A 14,806-nucleotide genomic window follows, 5' to 3' on the forward strand; every position below is an offset into this window, starting at 1 on the left:
GGCTTGGTTGAGTGGAGAGATAATAGTGATTCATCTCTCTGACAAAAGTAATACAGACCAAAGAGAATGCTTCTTTGTGTAATAAAGTGATGACCAGGGCCACCAGAGTGGCTTAGTAGTTAAGCGTCTGCCTTCAGCTCAGGGTATGATCCTGGAGACCCCACATTGGGCTGCCTGCATGGAGCCTGAGTCTCCCTCTGCCTATGTCTCTGACTTTCTCTCTCTCTCTCTCATGAATAAATAAATAAAATCTTAAAAAAAAAATAAGGTGATGACCATAAGCTCCATGAATGTAGAAATAGCTATTATCTCAGGCACATAGTGGATACTACTTATTGGACAAATAAGTGTAGTGTGGGGCAAGTTTGGAAAGAAATACTCAGAATAACTGAGTGGATATGGTTGGCAGAGTTGGATATGCTTGTCTTAGAGTTTAGGAAAGGAAGATAATATGACAAAATAGATTTAGGATCATCAACGTATAAGTTTGTGGATGAAAGAGCACAAAGGTCAGAAACTTGAGACAAACCAATATTTCAAGAGGTGGGCAAAAGAAGAGAAGCTGTCAAGTAGAAGAGATCAGAGAAAATCCAGGAAAACCAGTGGTATTTCAAATCCAAGAGAAGTCTAAGCTTCCAGGAAGGAGTGATTAGCAATGGTGCTACAGAAAGATCAAGTGAGAGAAAAACTGGAAATTTCTGACTATAGAAACTAGAAAGCCCTTGGTAACATCAGTTACCAGTTAGGCAGTTAGGAATAGATGCCAAACTGCCGTTAGTTAAGAAGTAAATAGGAGGTGGAGAAGTGAAGGCTCTTAGTGTTGACTGTTTTTAAGAAGTTTAAATTCAAATGAGACATAAAGACAGAGTAATAGCATAGTGGTTAAGGAGCATATTGGTTCAGAAGAATGAAAAGAGGGTGTGGTACAAAAAGACACATCAAGAGAGATGTGTTATCTGGTTTTCTTGTATTGATAGTCTTTGAGAATGTTCATAAACTGAGGGGAAGGAGCCACCAGTAGGGGAGAAATTGAAGACACTAAAGAGAAAAGATAACAACTGGAAAAAAGCAGAGAAGAGACTCAATAATATAAGTAAGAGAGTTAATCTTCCATATGAGGAATTAAGAGTAGGGGCACCTGGGTGGCTCAGTTAGTTGAGTGTCCAACTCTTTTGGCTCAAGTCATCATCTCAGGGTTGTGGGATTGAGCCCCACTCTGGACTCTGCACTGAGCATGGGGCCTGCTTGGGATTCTCTCTTTCTCTCTCCCTCTGCCTCTCCTCTCTCTTTTTCCCTCTCTCTTGCTCTTTCTCTATCCTTCTCACAAAAAGAAAGAAAAAGCAAGAAAAAGAAAGAAAGAAAGAAAGAAAGAAAGAAAGAAAGAAAGAAAGAAAGAAAGAAAAAAAAAATTTAGAGTAGATACTAGAGAAAGCCACCCTCTCAATAGGAAGGGCAGAATCTATATTTCAGTCAGATAAAGAATAAATGAGATCTTCTACTTTTGGCCTAAGAAGACTAAGTGTTCTGGAAAACCCTCATAGAAGAGTAACTAAACCTTGGAAAGGGCACACTGTTTTTGAGACATCACTGGGAAATGTGTCAAAAGATGTCATTTTATAAAAACAAAAACCTACATTGCAGTCCAGAGAAAGTCTAGAGGAGGAAGTAGAAGAGGCTGAGTCATAGACCAAGCTGCAAAGTTGCCTGAAGTCGATGCCTCTTTCACCACTGCTACTAAAAAAAATAATTCTTGGGTCAGGGGTAGAATGGTAAATTATAAGAATCACATACTGAGCAGACTTTCAAGAGAGAATGAAATAGTTCTAGGTCAGTGGCATCTCCTGAACTTACAGCATGAATAATGAGTAATTTCTCTTTGAAGCATAGCATATATAGTCACCAACTTAAATTCATAGGACCACATATTTCCAGACACAAATAAATACAAAAATTCTAAACAAGGTTTAGCAAACTAAATCCATAGGTGCTTATAAAAGATAATATACAACTGAATAGAAGACCAATAAGGAAGTTGAAGACTTAAACAACATATATACCAAGAAAATCTAACAGGCATCTATATAGCAGCACTGAACAATAGCAGAATACACATTCTTCTCAAGTACATATAAATCATTCTCCAAGATAAATCACGTTAGGTTATAAGACCTAATCACGTTAGGTTATAAGACAAGCCTCAATAAATGTATGGGCATTGAAATCATACAAGTATGTTCTCTGACCACAGTGAATAAAATTAGGACTCAATAAGAACAGTTGGAAAATTCACAATTATGTAAGTATTAAAATGCACTTCTTTAAAAAATGAAACAAAGAAGAAATTAGAAAAAAAATAGAAAATACTTTGAGCCAGATGCAAACAAAAATACAACATCCTAAAACATAAAAGGATGGAGCTAAAGCAGTGTTGGAAGGATTTTATAGCTGTAAAGTCCTATTAAATAATATCATAAAATAACCTAAATTTCCACTATACAAAACTAGAAAAAGAAAAACAAACTAGGCCCAAAGCAAGCAGAAAGAAGGAGATAATAATGATTAAAGCAGAAACAAATAAAATAAAGATTAGGAAACAATACAGAGAGTTAATAAAGCCAAAATTTAGTGATTTGAAAAGGATAAAATTGACAAATACTTAGCTAGATTGACCAAGAAAAAAGAAGAGTCTTATTACTAAAATCAAGAATGAAAGAGAAGATATTTTACTTAATTTTACAGAAATAAAAGAATTGTAAGAAAATACTATGAGCAGTTTTACAACAACAATTTAGATAACAGATGAAATGGACGAATTTCTAGAAATAGACAAATTACCAAAATAGAAGAAGATATAGAAAACCTTAATAGATCTTAAAAAAAAAAAAAAAAAAAAGCAAGGAGATTGAATTAATAAACAAAAACTTCCCACAAAGAAAAGCCAAGGATGAGATGATTTCACTGGTGGATTCTATTAAACATTTAAGGAAGAATTAATATCAATCCTTCATAAATTTTTCCAAAAGTGTAGAAGGGAACAGTTCCTCATTTATTCTATGAAGCCAGTGTTCTGATACCAAAATCAGACAAAAATATCTAAAGAAATTTTAAAAAACACTACAGACTAATATCTCTTATAAATATAGATGCCAAAATCTTCAACCAAGTACTATAAAAAAAAAATGGAGCTGACTAGTTTATATACTGTATCCAAATAAGACTTATCTCAGAAAAATTATATTAAACCATACTAATAGAATAAAGAACAAAAATCACATAATGATCTCAATGATCTCAAAACATTTGACACAATCCACACCCCTGCATGATAAAAAATGTTCAACAAATTAGGAATAGAAGGAAACCACCCCAACCTAATATAAAGTATCTACAAAAATCAAGTTAACATCATACTTAATAGTGAAAAACTAAAACTTTTTAACCAAGTTCAGGAAGAAGGATATCATCTCACAAACTTTTTATAACATCGTAGTAGAGGTTCTAGTCAGGGATATTAGGCAAAAGAGGTGAAATAAAAGACATCCAGATTGGAAAAGTAGAAATAAAATTATCCTTATTTCCATATAGTATGATCTCATATGTAGAAAATCCTAGGAAATTCATCAAAAAATTGAACTTTGAGATTTTTGTTCCAAGTGGAAAAGAGGCTAATAAAAGACTTTAGTAGATTGCAAGATACAAAATCAATATTTAAAAAATCAAACATATAAGAAAACAATTTAATTTATAATAGCAACACCAAGAGGAAATTATTCACGAATAAATTTTTTAAAGTGCTATACCTATTCTATAAACACTGCACAATATTTTTGAAAGAATAAAAGGGATCTAAATAAAAGGAAAGACATCCATATTCATGGATAGGAAGACTTAATATTGTTAAAATGGCAATGCTCCCCAAATTGACCTACAAATTCAGGAGAATTCCTATTAGAATCCAAGATGCTGCTTTGCAGAAATTGATAAACTTACCCTAAAATTCATATGAAAATTAAAAGTACCCAGAATAGCAAAAAACAATCTTGAAAAGGAACAAAATAGGAAGGCTCACCCTTCCTGACTTTAAATCTTACTACAAAGCGGCAGTAATCTGTTGCATGATACTGAAATAAGGATGAATATGTAGATCAGTGGAATAGACCTGAGTGTACAAAAATATACCTATGTATCTATGATCAGTTGATTTTTGACAAGGGTGCCAAGACCACTAAATGAGGAAAGATTAGTATTTTTTTAAAAATGGGGCTAGAACTAGATATCTATATGCAAAAAAATGAAATTGGACCCCTAACTCATACCATATACAAAAAGTAACAAAAAAGATCAAACACCTAACTATAAGATCTAACTATAGAACACTTTTAAAATATATAGGTGAAAATCTTCATGATCTTAGATTTGGCAATGAATTTATGACAACAAAAGCACAAGAAACAAAAGGAAAAGCTAAATTGGACTTTAACAAAACTAAAGATGTTTGTGCTGCAAAGAATGTGAAAGGACAACCCACAGAATGAAATTATCTGCAAATCACATATCTAATAATAATTTAGTATCCAGAATTTATTTATTTATTTATTTATTACTGAAGATTTTATTTATTTATTCATAGAGACACACAGAGAGAGAGGGGCAGAGGCACAGGCAGAGGGAGAAGCAGGCTCCATGCAGGGAGCCCGACGTGGGACTCAATCCAGGGTCCCCAGGATCAAACCCAGGGCTACAGGCAGTGCTAAACCACTGCGCCACTGGGGCTGCCCTCCAGAATATATTTAAAAAAACCATTCAACAAAAGAACAAATACACTAATTTGAAAAATGGGCAAAGGATCTCATTAGATATTTCTTTTCTTTTTTTTTTTTTTAAAGTAGGCTTTATGCCCAGCATGGAGCCCAACATAGGGCTTGAACTCATAGCCGTGAGATCAAGACCCAAGCTGAGTTCAATAGTCAAATACTTAACCAACTGAGCCATCCAGGCACCCCTCATTAGACACTTTTAACAAATAAAATTTAAAAAGATACAGAAGGAGTGCCTGGATGGCTCAGGTGTTTAAGCATCTACCTTTGGTTCAAGCCATGATGCCAGGGTCCTGGGACCGAGTCCTACATTGGGCTCCCTGCTCAGTGGGAAACCTGCTTCTCCCTCTCCTTCTGCCCCTCTCGCTGCTCTCTCACTCTCTCTGAAATAAATAAATAAAATATTTTTTAAAAGGAAACATTAGGGGATCAGGAGTGGCTGATCCACCCTGCTGGGTGGCTCAGCAGTTTAGCAACGGCCTTTGGCCAAGGGCACGATCCTGGAGTCCCGGGATCGAGTCCCATGTCAGGCTCCCGGCATGGAGCCTGCTTCTCCCTCCTCCTGTGTCTCTGCCTCTCTCTCTCTCTCTCTCTCTCTCTCTCTATGTCTATCATAAATAAATAAATAAATAAATAAATAAATAAATAAATAAATAAATCTTTAAAAATAAAAAAAGGAAACATTAAAATAATAATAATAAATAAATAAATAAATAAATAAGATATAAAAGTGGCCAACAAAACACATTGAAGAGCTCCTCATTATTATTAAGCATCAGGGAAATAAAATTCAAAACCACAATGAAGTACCATCTCACTCCTGGTAGGTTGGCTATAATCAAGAAAACAGACAATAACAAGTGTTGGTAACAATATGGAGAAATAGAAACCCTCATACATTGCCAGTGAGAATGGAAAATGGCACAATAGCTTTGGAAAACAGTTTGGCAGTTCCTAAAATGATTAAAGATAAGAGATACCATATGACCCAGTAAGCCCACTCCTAGGTATATACCTAAGAGAATTGAAAACATGGGACCACGCAAGAACTTATACAAAATGTTCATACCTGCATTATTCATAAATCAGGAAGTGAGGAAAACAATCTAAATGTTCGTCAAATGATGAGTGAATAAGCAAAATGTATATTATGGAATATTAAGCACCCATAAAAGGAATGAAGTACTGATTCACCCTACAGCATGGATGAGCCTTGAAAATATTATGCCGAGTGAAAGAAGTCTGACACAAAAAGCCACATATTCCATCGTTCCATTTATATGAAAAATCCAAAGTATGCAAATCCATAGAGATAGAAAGTACATCAGTGGTTACCAAGGGTTGGAGAGGGGAGGGACTGGGGTGTGACATCTAATGAGTATGATGGGATGATGAGAATGTTCTGGATTTAGATAGCAATAACAGTTGCACAACATTGTGACTATACTAATCCACTGAATTACACAATTTTTTATTTTTAAAGATTTACTTTTTTTTTTTTTTTTTATGATAGACAGAGAGAGAGAGAGAGAGAGAGGCAGAGACACAGGTGGAGGGAGAAGCAGGCTCCATGCCGGGAGCCCGACGTGGGACTCAACCCCGGGACTCCAGGATCGCGCCCTGGGCCAAAGGCAGGTGCTAAACCGCTGAGCCACCTGTGAATCCCCAAACTGCACAATTTTTAAGGGTGAATTTTATGTTATCTGAAATGCATCTTGATTTTGTTTAAGATTGTATGTATGTATGTATGTATTTTGTTGTGCCCAAGATTGCAAATCCGAGAAACCACCAAGGAGCCAACACCCATGCAAGCACACAAGGGTTGGCTTGGGTCCAAGTATACCCGACACAGCAGAGCAGAGACTTGGACCCCGAAGTGGGTTACAGCTGGGTTTTTTATAGGCTGGTCTAGGGGATTTTCAGAAGGGGTGGAAGAATTTCTCAAGTTCTGTTTACATTTTGATATGGGGCTTTCAAGGGCATTGAGCCCTGTTCTCATTCTAAGATGGGACTTTCTACCACAGGTGTGGGCTCTGTTGTCTTTCTGATATGGAATTCCCTGCCGAGGACATTGAGGACATTCTGCAGTTTTTCCCGTAAAGTTCAGCTCTTATTCACAGGGATCTAAGATGGCTGTACTTGTGCTAATGCTAAACTTTAGGTGGGATGGCCTTGATTTTTCTCGGCCTACACAATTTATTTATTTGACAAAGAGAGAGCACAAGCAGGCAGAGTGGCAAGCAGAGGGAGAGGGAGAAGCAGGCTCTCCACAGAGCAGGAGCCTGATGCTGGGCTCAATCCCAGGACTCTGCAATCATGACTTGAGCCAAAGGCAGATGCTTAACCACTGAGGTGCCCCTGAAATGCATCTCAATTTTTTAAAAATGATCAAATATCTATGTAATAAAAAACTTAAACTTTGTCAATGCCCTCCAGCTAAAGACTACCAGAACACACATTCAGTTGGACAGACTGGGTTTATTACTCATTTTAGCAATAAATAAAACCACCAATGGAAAATTGATGAGCATCTCAGTAAGAAGGTATCAGAAAAGACCTACAGGTCTCAAGTTTATATCAGATGATTTTGAAAAGAGTTAAGGAAGCTTGGCTATGGTTTTTTTTTTTTTTTTTTTTTTTTAAGATTTCATTTATTTATTCATGAGAGAGAGAGAGAGAGAGAGGCACAGACACAGACAGAGGGAGAAGCAGACTCCATGCAGGGAGCCCGACCTGGGACTGGATCCTGGATCCCCGATCATGCCCTGGGCTGAAGGCGACGCTAAACCACTGAGTCACCCAGGCTGCCCTTGGCTATGTTTTAGATTGGATTCTGTCAACAAGCAGTGGTAATCCTATGAGTCTATACCTTAAATTTTATGTAGTATGAGGGAAGACTATCCTGAGGCTAAAGATGTAACTGGTATTTAAAAAAATAAAAAAAAAGAAAGAAAGAAAGAAAGAAAGAAAGAAAGAAAGAAAGAAAGAAAGAAAGAAAGAAAGAAAGAAAGAAAAAGGAGGGTGGGAGAAGCAAAGAAAAGAAAAAAAAGAAAAAGAAAAGAAAAGGCTGTGGTCACTCACTTAGCCAAGATAGAAGGCTCTATGGCTTTTCTTGTGGTTTGGATGTTCCTGTTTTTTGTTCAGACAGAATTAGAGTGGGCTTTTTTGTGCCTCGATCCATCATGGTCACAGAACAACTCTAATTTTGATATTCTGTGAAATTTTGAAATAGACCAAGAGAACACCAAGGTCAAGCTTTGAATGCTTGAGCAGCTCATGGAAACACAAAGATCCAGCTGATAGCACCAGGACATGTCTTTCATATTAGACTAGAAGATATAAAATACATGCAGAAAAAAATACTTCCAACAAAAGTCACTAACAATCCATGTTTTAAATTAATGAACTAAGACTTGAAAGTAATTTCCCTAATCTGTAAAAGGGTACCTGTATTCATTCCTTTTGCCATTGTAACAAATTACCACAAGTCTAGAGGTGAGAAATGTATGTGTTACCTTACAGTTGAAAATCTGCTATGGGTCTCTCACTGCTTCACTGATGATGTCTTCGGGGCTGTTCCTTCTGGATACTCTGGGGGAGACCATTTCCTTGCCTTTTTAGCTTTTAGAGGCCATCCACATTCTTTGCTCATGGCCCATTCCTCCATTTTCAAAACCAGCAAGAGAGCCCAAGTCATTCTCATGCTGCTTTCTCTCTTGTTACGTCTTCTGCCTCCCTCTTCCTCTTATGAGGACCCTGTGATTCTAGTGAGCCCATCCAGATAATGCAGGATAATCTCATCTCAAGATCAACTGATTATCAACCTTAACTTCCCGTCACCATATAACCTAGGTAATCCATAGGTTCCAGGAGTTAGGAGGTGGACATCCGGCGGGAAAGAGGAAGGAAGGCAGGGTTGGGCATTATTCTGCATAGCACAGCACCTTGCAAAGCCTACAGCAAATGTCAGAAACTTTTGTTTGAAAAGCAGGACTGAGAATGCCCACGATCACTGCTTCAGTTTAAGATCAGAATAAAGGGTTTCGATTTGTCACTGCCATGCTCCTCAGACTACACACATTGCCATGGCTAGTTTCTAAAATGCAAGCTATGGTCTTAATAACACAATCTACTCACAGTCGCACCCAACCTGAGTACACAATTTTCAGTAAGATTGAAATCAGGGCTCACAGATGCATGGCACGGTGCTTCCCACTTGACTCCTCGGCCCATGGGGATGTTATCCACACAGCACTGTACTCTCTCCCATGGATCAGGGACAAAGACGCAGAGTCTTTCCCGATACATCACTTGCAGCAACGACAACCTGTGGATGAGGGTTGACACATGAAATGAAATCTACTTGCCAATCCTGATCTAAGGGATTAAAACCTGATAAATGAAGAAACGAGAAGAGTCAGCTTCTTTTGTTCTAAACCACACACAGCAAAATGGAAATGGGAAGTTTTACAGCCAGACTCAATTTCCTAAAGATGCCCACAGACCTTTAAATTAGTATTTAGTAAACCTCTAAGGACAATGGAATATATTCCCAAGATTCATTTTATTCTTTATGCAAAAAAGAGCAACCCCAAATTTGCAGCATCGCCTGCTTAAGCTAGCCTCTTTTATACATATTTTGACCCTTTTTCCTTAATGTCTGAGGAGTAGACACCAGGGTAAAGGTATTGCGAGACGAGTTTGTTCAGGTAACTAGATAATACAAGATGCTAACAGCTCAATTACGAGCACTTGCTTTAATTCATAAGGAAAACAAATTGAAAAATTTAGGCAAATATTTTATTTCTCAAACTAATTGGAAAACTAAATTGGAAAACTAAAATGTTTTCTAATTGAAGGATTCTAAAGTAAAGATAGCAGCAATATAGTTCCTAGAATGCAGTTCTCTTTAAATCTGTGTACCTCCTCTCTGAGGAGCCTGAACCCTACTAATGAATTTGTGAAAATAGAGAAGGTTTTACTACCCAGGTCTGTAGTATAGTTTTTAAATAATAACTGCCCTCCCATTTGTATTTAAAAATAAACAAAAATTTTTAGTAGGTCTGTTTTTCTACTTAAAATGAAATTGTTATATACCAAGTCTTGAACTATGTTCGGGGGCGGGGGGGAGCCACAGATTGTCCTAGGAGGCACTTATGTATACACTGTCACATACCACTCAGGGAGGAGAAAAAGATTTCACCTCTGAAGTTGCTTAAGCAGAGTCTAGCTCTCACCGCAAACCACCTTATCTCGGTGTAAGAAAACCCCTCAACAGGACTGATTAAAAGTTTAAATTTCCCAGTAGCTGAGTTTGGGAGGAATTTTCAAAGAATGGTAGAGGTTTTCTTTGGCTCTTTCCTTTTCCCTAAGTCTAGAGAGTTTTGGCAAGTCAGAGGAAAAATAGGATAGTAATCATGGCAGTCAGGCAAACCTTTCTTTCCTTAGGTGTGAGTCAGTTTGTCACTCCCTTACGGAAAGCCAATGCATTGCTACCCATCACATTTAGGGAAAAAAAATTCAAACTCCCCGGCACCACCTGTCAGGCCCTCCTACCATTCTTCCATCTGGTCCATGGCCCTTCTCACACCAACCTCTCCACTTTCTTCCCTCTAACACGCCAAACTCATTCATGCCTCTGGACCTCTGCACTTGCAATGTTCCTTCTTCCTAAAACAGTCTTTCCTGAGATCCTCACATGCCTTATTCTTTAATAGCATTTGGGCCACTACTCAAATTTCACCTGCTAACTGAGGTTCTTCCTCCCTCCCTAGCGCAGAGAACACCCCTCTCTTTTTGCATAGCACTTATTAGTATGTACTTGCACACCCTGTCTCTTCTGCTGAAATACAGGTTTCAGAAGAACAGGGAGGGACCAGACACCAGAATAGTTCCTAGTACTCAGTGCATGCTTAATTAATCTGTGTTAAGTGCTTAAAATGAGTGCCATTTCAACAGAAAAAAAATAAGTCTGGTGGTTTCTGCAAATTTATCTCCCTTTTAGGTCCATTTACTACTCCCTAGATTGGGTTCCAATCCTCTAAAACCCCATCAAGCCCTTTATTTCACTCCCTCAACCCTACTAATGTAGGTCACTGCACAAGTCATTTGAGAAATGGCCAATGCCCCTTTACCGTGGTATGTCTGAATTCTAACATCATAAGAACTGCCTTTCTCCAAGAAGTGACTGTGAATTAAGCAGGGAGAGATAAAGCAAGATGAGAAACAATATATATGTGGGGTTTTAGGCATGTTCAAATGTTACTGCTTATATAAAGCTTTACTTCCTTTTATAAAAATAGTACTTCCATATGGGAACTCTAAACAATATATTAGTTGAAAGAAGAAAATAAAAATTGGTCATAATTCCCTCAATCAGGGAGCCACTGTTAAAATTTTGGTATTGTATTTGTATAGTCTTGTTTTCTCTTTGTGTATGTGTAAACCATTAAAACAAAATTTAGCTCTTACTCTGCATCTACCTTTGTAAGCTGCTTTATTTTAATCTAACAATATATAATGAATATTTTTATGTCATTAATCATTCTTCCACTAGCTTGATTTTAATTACTTTGTCAACAAACATCTATTGAGCTTTAATGAATTATTGTCCTTGAGGAAAACAGGTGGGGTTCTCTGAGGTCAAGCATTTTACTGCACCTCCCTCATGGAGAAATGGAAACTTCAGATCAGTTGTTTCGGAATGCAGAAGAGCAAGAAGATTAAGATTTTGGAGAACTAAAACTTAACTTTAGTTTTGTTAAGGGGTTCCAGGGTGAAGCTCAGTAAAACATAGAATGCGTCCACCTAGAATAGGCAACCAAGACTCAAAGTGCTTATTGATTAAAATAGAATTCATCCTACTAGAATCATGCTAAGATTGAGAGCAAGATAAAAAGGACATTCGAGGGAGAACAAGAAAGAGGGGTTGGGAAGAGTAGGAGCACCCAGGAAGTATAAAAATAAAGTTGGTTGTCCAGAGCCCCAAACCAAAAGAAAGACTCATCAGAGGGATGATAGGCGGGCAGATCCCAGGGAACCAAGTGACACAGAGTAAATAGCTTCCACTTAAGTCACAGAGGGCTTAAATTGGGGAAACTTGCTGTCCTGGCAGGACCAACAAGAGAAGGACTCAGTGTAGACTCCGGCAATAGATGTGGGTACAATAGGAAAATAACAATGCCTGGGTCTTGGAAAAGGGAGGACCTGCAGCCCACAAGAGGCATAGGGTACTACATCCCTCAAAGACAGTGCTGAACTCTTTAGCCACGTGCCCCCATTCCACCAGTGAGACTCCTGAGAACATGGAGGAGAAGAGGGAAAATTTTACTGGTGGCTGTCGCAGGAGGGTCAGCCTAGAAAGGATACTAGGCCTTCTGGCATTTAGCAAAGCTTTGTATGAGCTGTAAGCTCTACCTTACAGGTGCTCAGGCTGGTCAGGGAGAAACAGGAAGAGGGACACAAGAACATTACGTGTGTGAAAGGCAATGCCTGGAGGGCCTCACAGGGCCTCACAGGTGGGGTTCTCAGGTGAAGGCAGTAAGACTATCTTTCTCTGCCTTGAATGCCACATTCTCTTCTGACTTACCCGAGCATGCTGGCATTGCTCCCCAATACTTTTCAGAAGGTATGTATTTACTCACAAGTGTCTCTCTTTTCCCAGCAAGGACGATGTGTGACTGCACCCTGAAATACCCCTCTCACCTCAACTCTGAGGATCTGTGGCTGGATTCATTTTGCCTGAGTCTTTTCTATGAGGAGACCACTCAGACCTTCATATAAACGGAATTTGCCAGGCCCAGTTTACCAGGCACACCCAGATTTATACTCACCCCTGCCTCCCTGCTAGCAACTCTCATGCCCCTGATGTATCCTGTACCCCACATGCCTTTGAACCATAATGAAGATTAAATAGCAATTGGATTATTATGTGAACTGAACAACAATAGATGACGATGGGTCAGGGAGTATCACCGAAAAGCGTAGATGTCAATCAAGACCACCTTGACTTTGAGTTCAAATGAATCAACCGGAATAACCATTTCTCTTGCTTCAGGAAAGCCAGTGGCCCTGCAGGCTCTCTGAGGAGATGCTTATTTCTCTTGCAGTCACACCTGGCTCAAACTTTCTGTGTCCCTGCCACTCATTCCATTTTTGGAACATTTTGCCATGCGGTACAAGGCGTCCTTTCTGCACACTACATCACCTCGTGTTGGACACCACCTCCCAGCTCACTTCCCCAAATGCCACAGCAGAAGGTTGCATATGGAGCAGATTTTAATAAAAATTTCAAGTAAAGGAAAGAGTTTAGATCACACCGTTGCCAACAATTTAAAGTCAAATAGTACATTTTATTTTTGGGGTTTTTAAGATTTTATTTATTCATGACAGACACACACAGAGAGAGAGAGAGAGGCAGAGACACACAGGCAGAGGGAGAAGCTCCATGCAGGGAGCCTGACGTGGGCTTGATCCCAGGTCTCCAAGATCACACCGCTGGCTGAAGGTGGCGCTAAACCTCTGGGCCACTGAGGCTGCCCCTATTTTGGGGGTGTTTTAACTGCCTTTCCCCCAGTTTTCTCTCAGGCCTCCTTCCTGAGAAAAGTCCATCATGTTGTGATCTCCCTCCTGCTCTCCTCTGACCTCCTCCCCTTCCTCAAATTCCTCTTACTCCTTTGGGCAGAGCCATCTCATTGTCCACTATCTCATTGTTACACACTTCCCAGATAATAACCCTAAGACTTTACCTTCCTCCTCTAGAGTAGCCACTTTGGTATTATCCTTAACATAACAAGCACCTCTTTAAGAGCAACTCTAGAGCCGCTTATTGAAAGAACATTTTGTTGCCCTACTTCAGCTGGGGAAGAAGAGAACGTTTAGAAAATCTATAAACCTAAGATTGTATTCTTTGGAAGATAAACTATTTCTCTATTGCCCTTCCATCCCGGCCCCTCCTGCACAATGAATGACCCTTAAGCCATCATGGCGGTGGAGAACCCAGCTCTGGAGGGGGAGGATGGAGGGAGGCACACTTCTGTGTGTGGTGCCACGTGTAAGGAAACGTAGAAAAACAAGAAGGAAAGCACACCTGGACACCACAAAATATATGAATCCAAAGCTACAAAACAGCATGAAACCCATTCTTGCTGAAATAAAACCCCATCTGTCCCACACAATCATTTTCCCCTTATTAAATAAGATGCCAAGTTACTTTCATCAGACTGGCATTTGGCCTATTCAAGAACAAACACGAGAATCTCCCTAAGTTTGTTTCTGGATATGAACAATGGTGATTACTGTTGTTGTTTGTGGAGCCTCCCTTGTCAAAGCAGCTGAGTGATTGGCAATACGCAGGCATGAGGATGGCAGAGCAGAGTATGCCAGTATCTATTGCAGTCGTTTGCCAGGATAATGTAGGCTTGTCAATTATGTTGTCAGGCGGCAACTTATGTTGAATTTGAAAACAGTAAATGTCATACAAAAACATAAGTGATTTATATATGAGAGCACAGGAGCACTTAAAATCTGCAATGTAATGAAATGAGATACCAACAGATTGCATGTTTTGTGGTTATTACCACAGAGGGGGGAAAAAAAACCCTCTAGAAAAGAAATAACTATTTGAGAGCAATCAGCTCCAAAGCATGAACCACTTCCCACCTCAGCCCTTCTCCCAATTCTTGGAACATTCAGTCAGTCTATCAATCTGACTAACTAATAATGCCTCGGTACTTTACTTTAAGTAACAAAAGCTCCAGCACTCAAATCAAAAGTCAGTCTGTTCTCTGCTGCACTTTGCAGCCTGACAATACACCATCTGACAAAATGCAAAAGGCCTTGCTAAAGACTGGGGGGGGCGGGGGGGCGGGGAGGAACAAAACAATGCAGAAAATTCAGGATAGGTTATAAGCTACAGCTAAACTGACCATACACGGGGTGACCTATTTGGAAACAGCCAAGCTTCCATTTGTTTTTTGAGACTTGGTCCT

The 14,806-nt window shown here is 39.0% G+C and overlaps 1 protein-coding gene across 7 annotated transcripts in view; it reads right to left on the reverse strand.

Annotated features, from left to right (window-relative positions):
- CDC73 (cell division cycle 73) overlaps positions 1 to 14,806 on the reverse strand; it is a 253,926-nt gene that overhangs the window by 67,257 nt on the left and 171,863 nt on the right. For 6 of the 7 annotated variants that reach the window (XR_007409217.1, XR_007409215.1, XR_007409213.1 and 3 more), the window contains exon 20: positions 9,009 to 9,144. The exons of the other annotated variant lie outside the window; for it this stretch is intronic. The gene's annotated coding sequence lies outside the window, so the exon portion shown is untranslated. The remainder of the gene's footprint in view (positions 1 to 9,008; positions 9,145 to 14,806) is intronic. 7 annotated transcript variants of the gene reach the window in all.

Source organism: Canis lupus, chromosome 38 (assembly GCF_003254725.2).
Source record: "Canis lupus dingo isolate Sandy chromosome 38, ASM325472v2, whole genome shotgun sequence".
NCBI classification, from domain to species: Eukaryota; Metazoa; Chordata; class Mammalia; order Carnivora; family Canidae; genus Canis; species Canis lupus.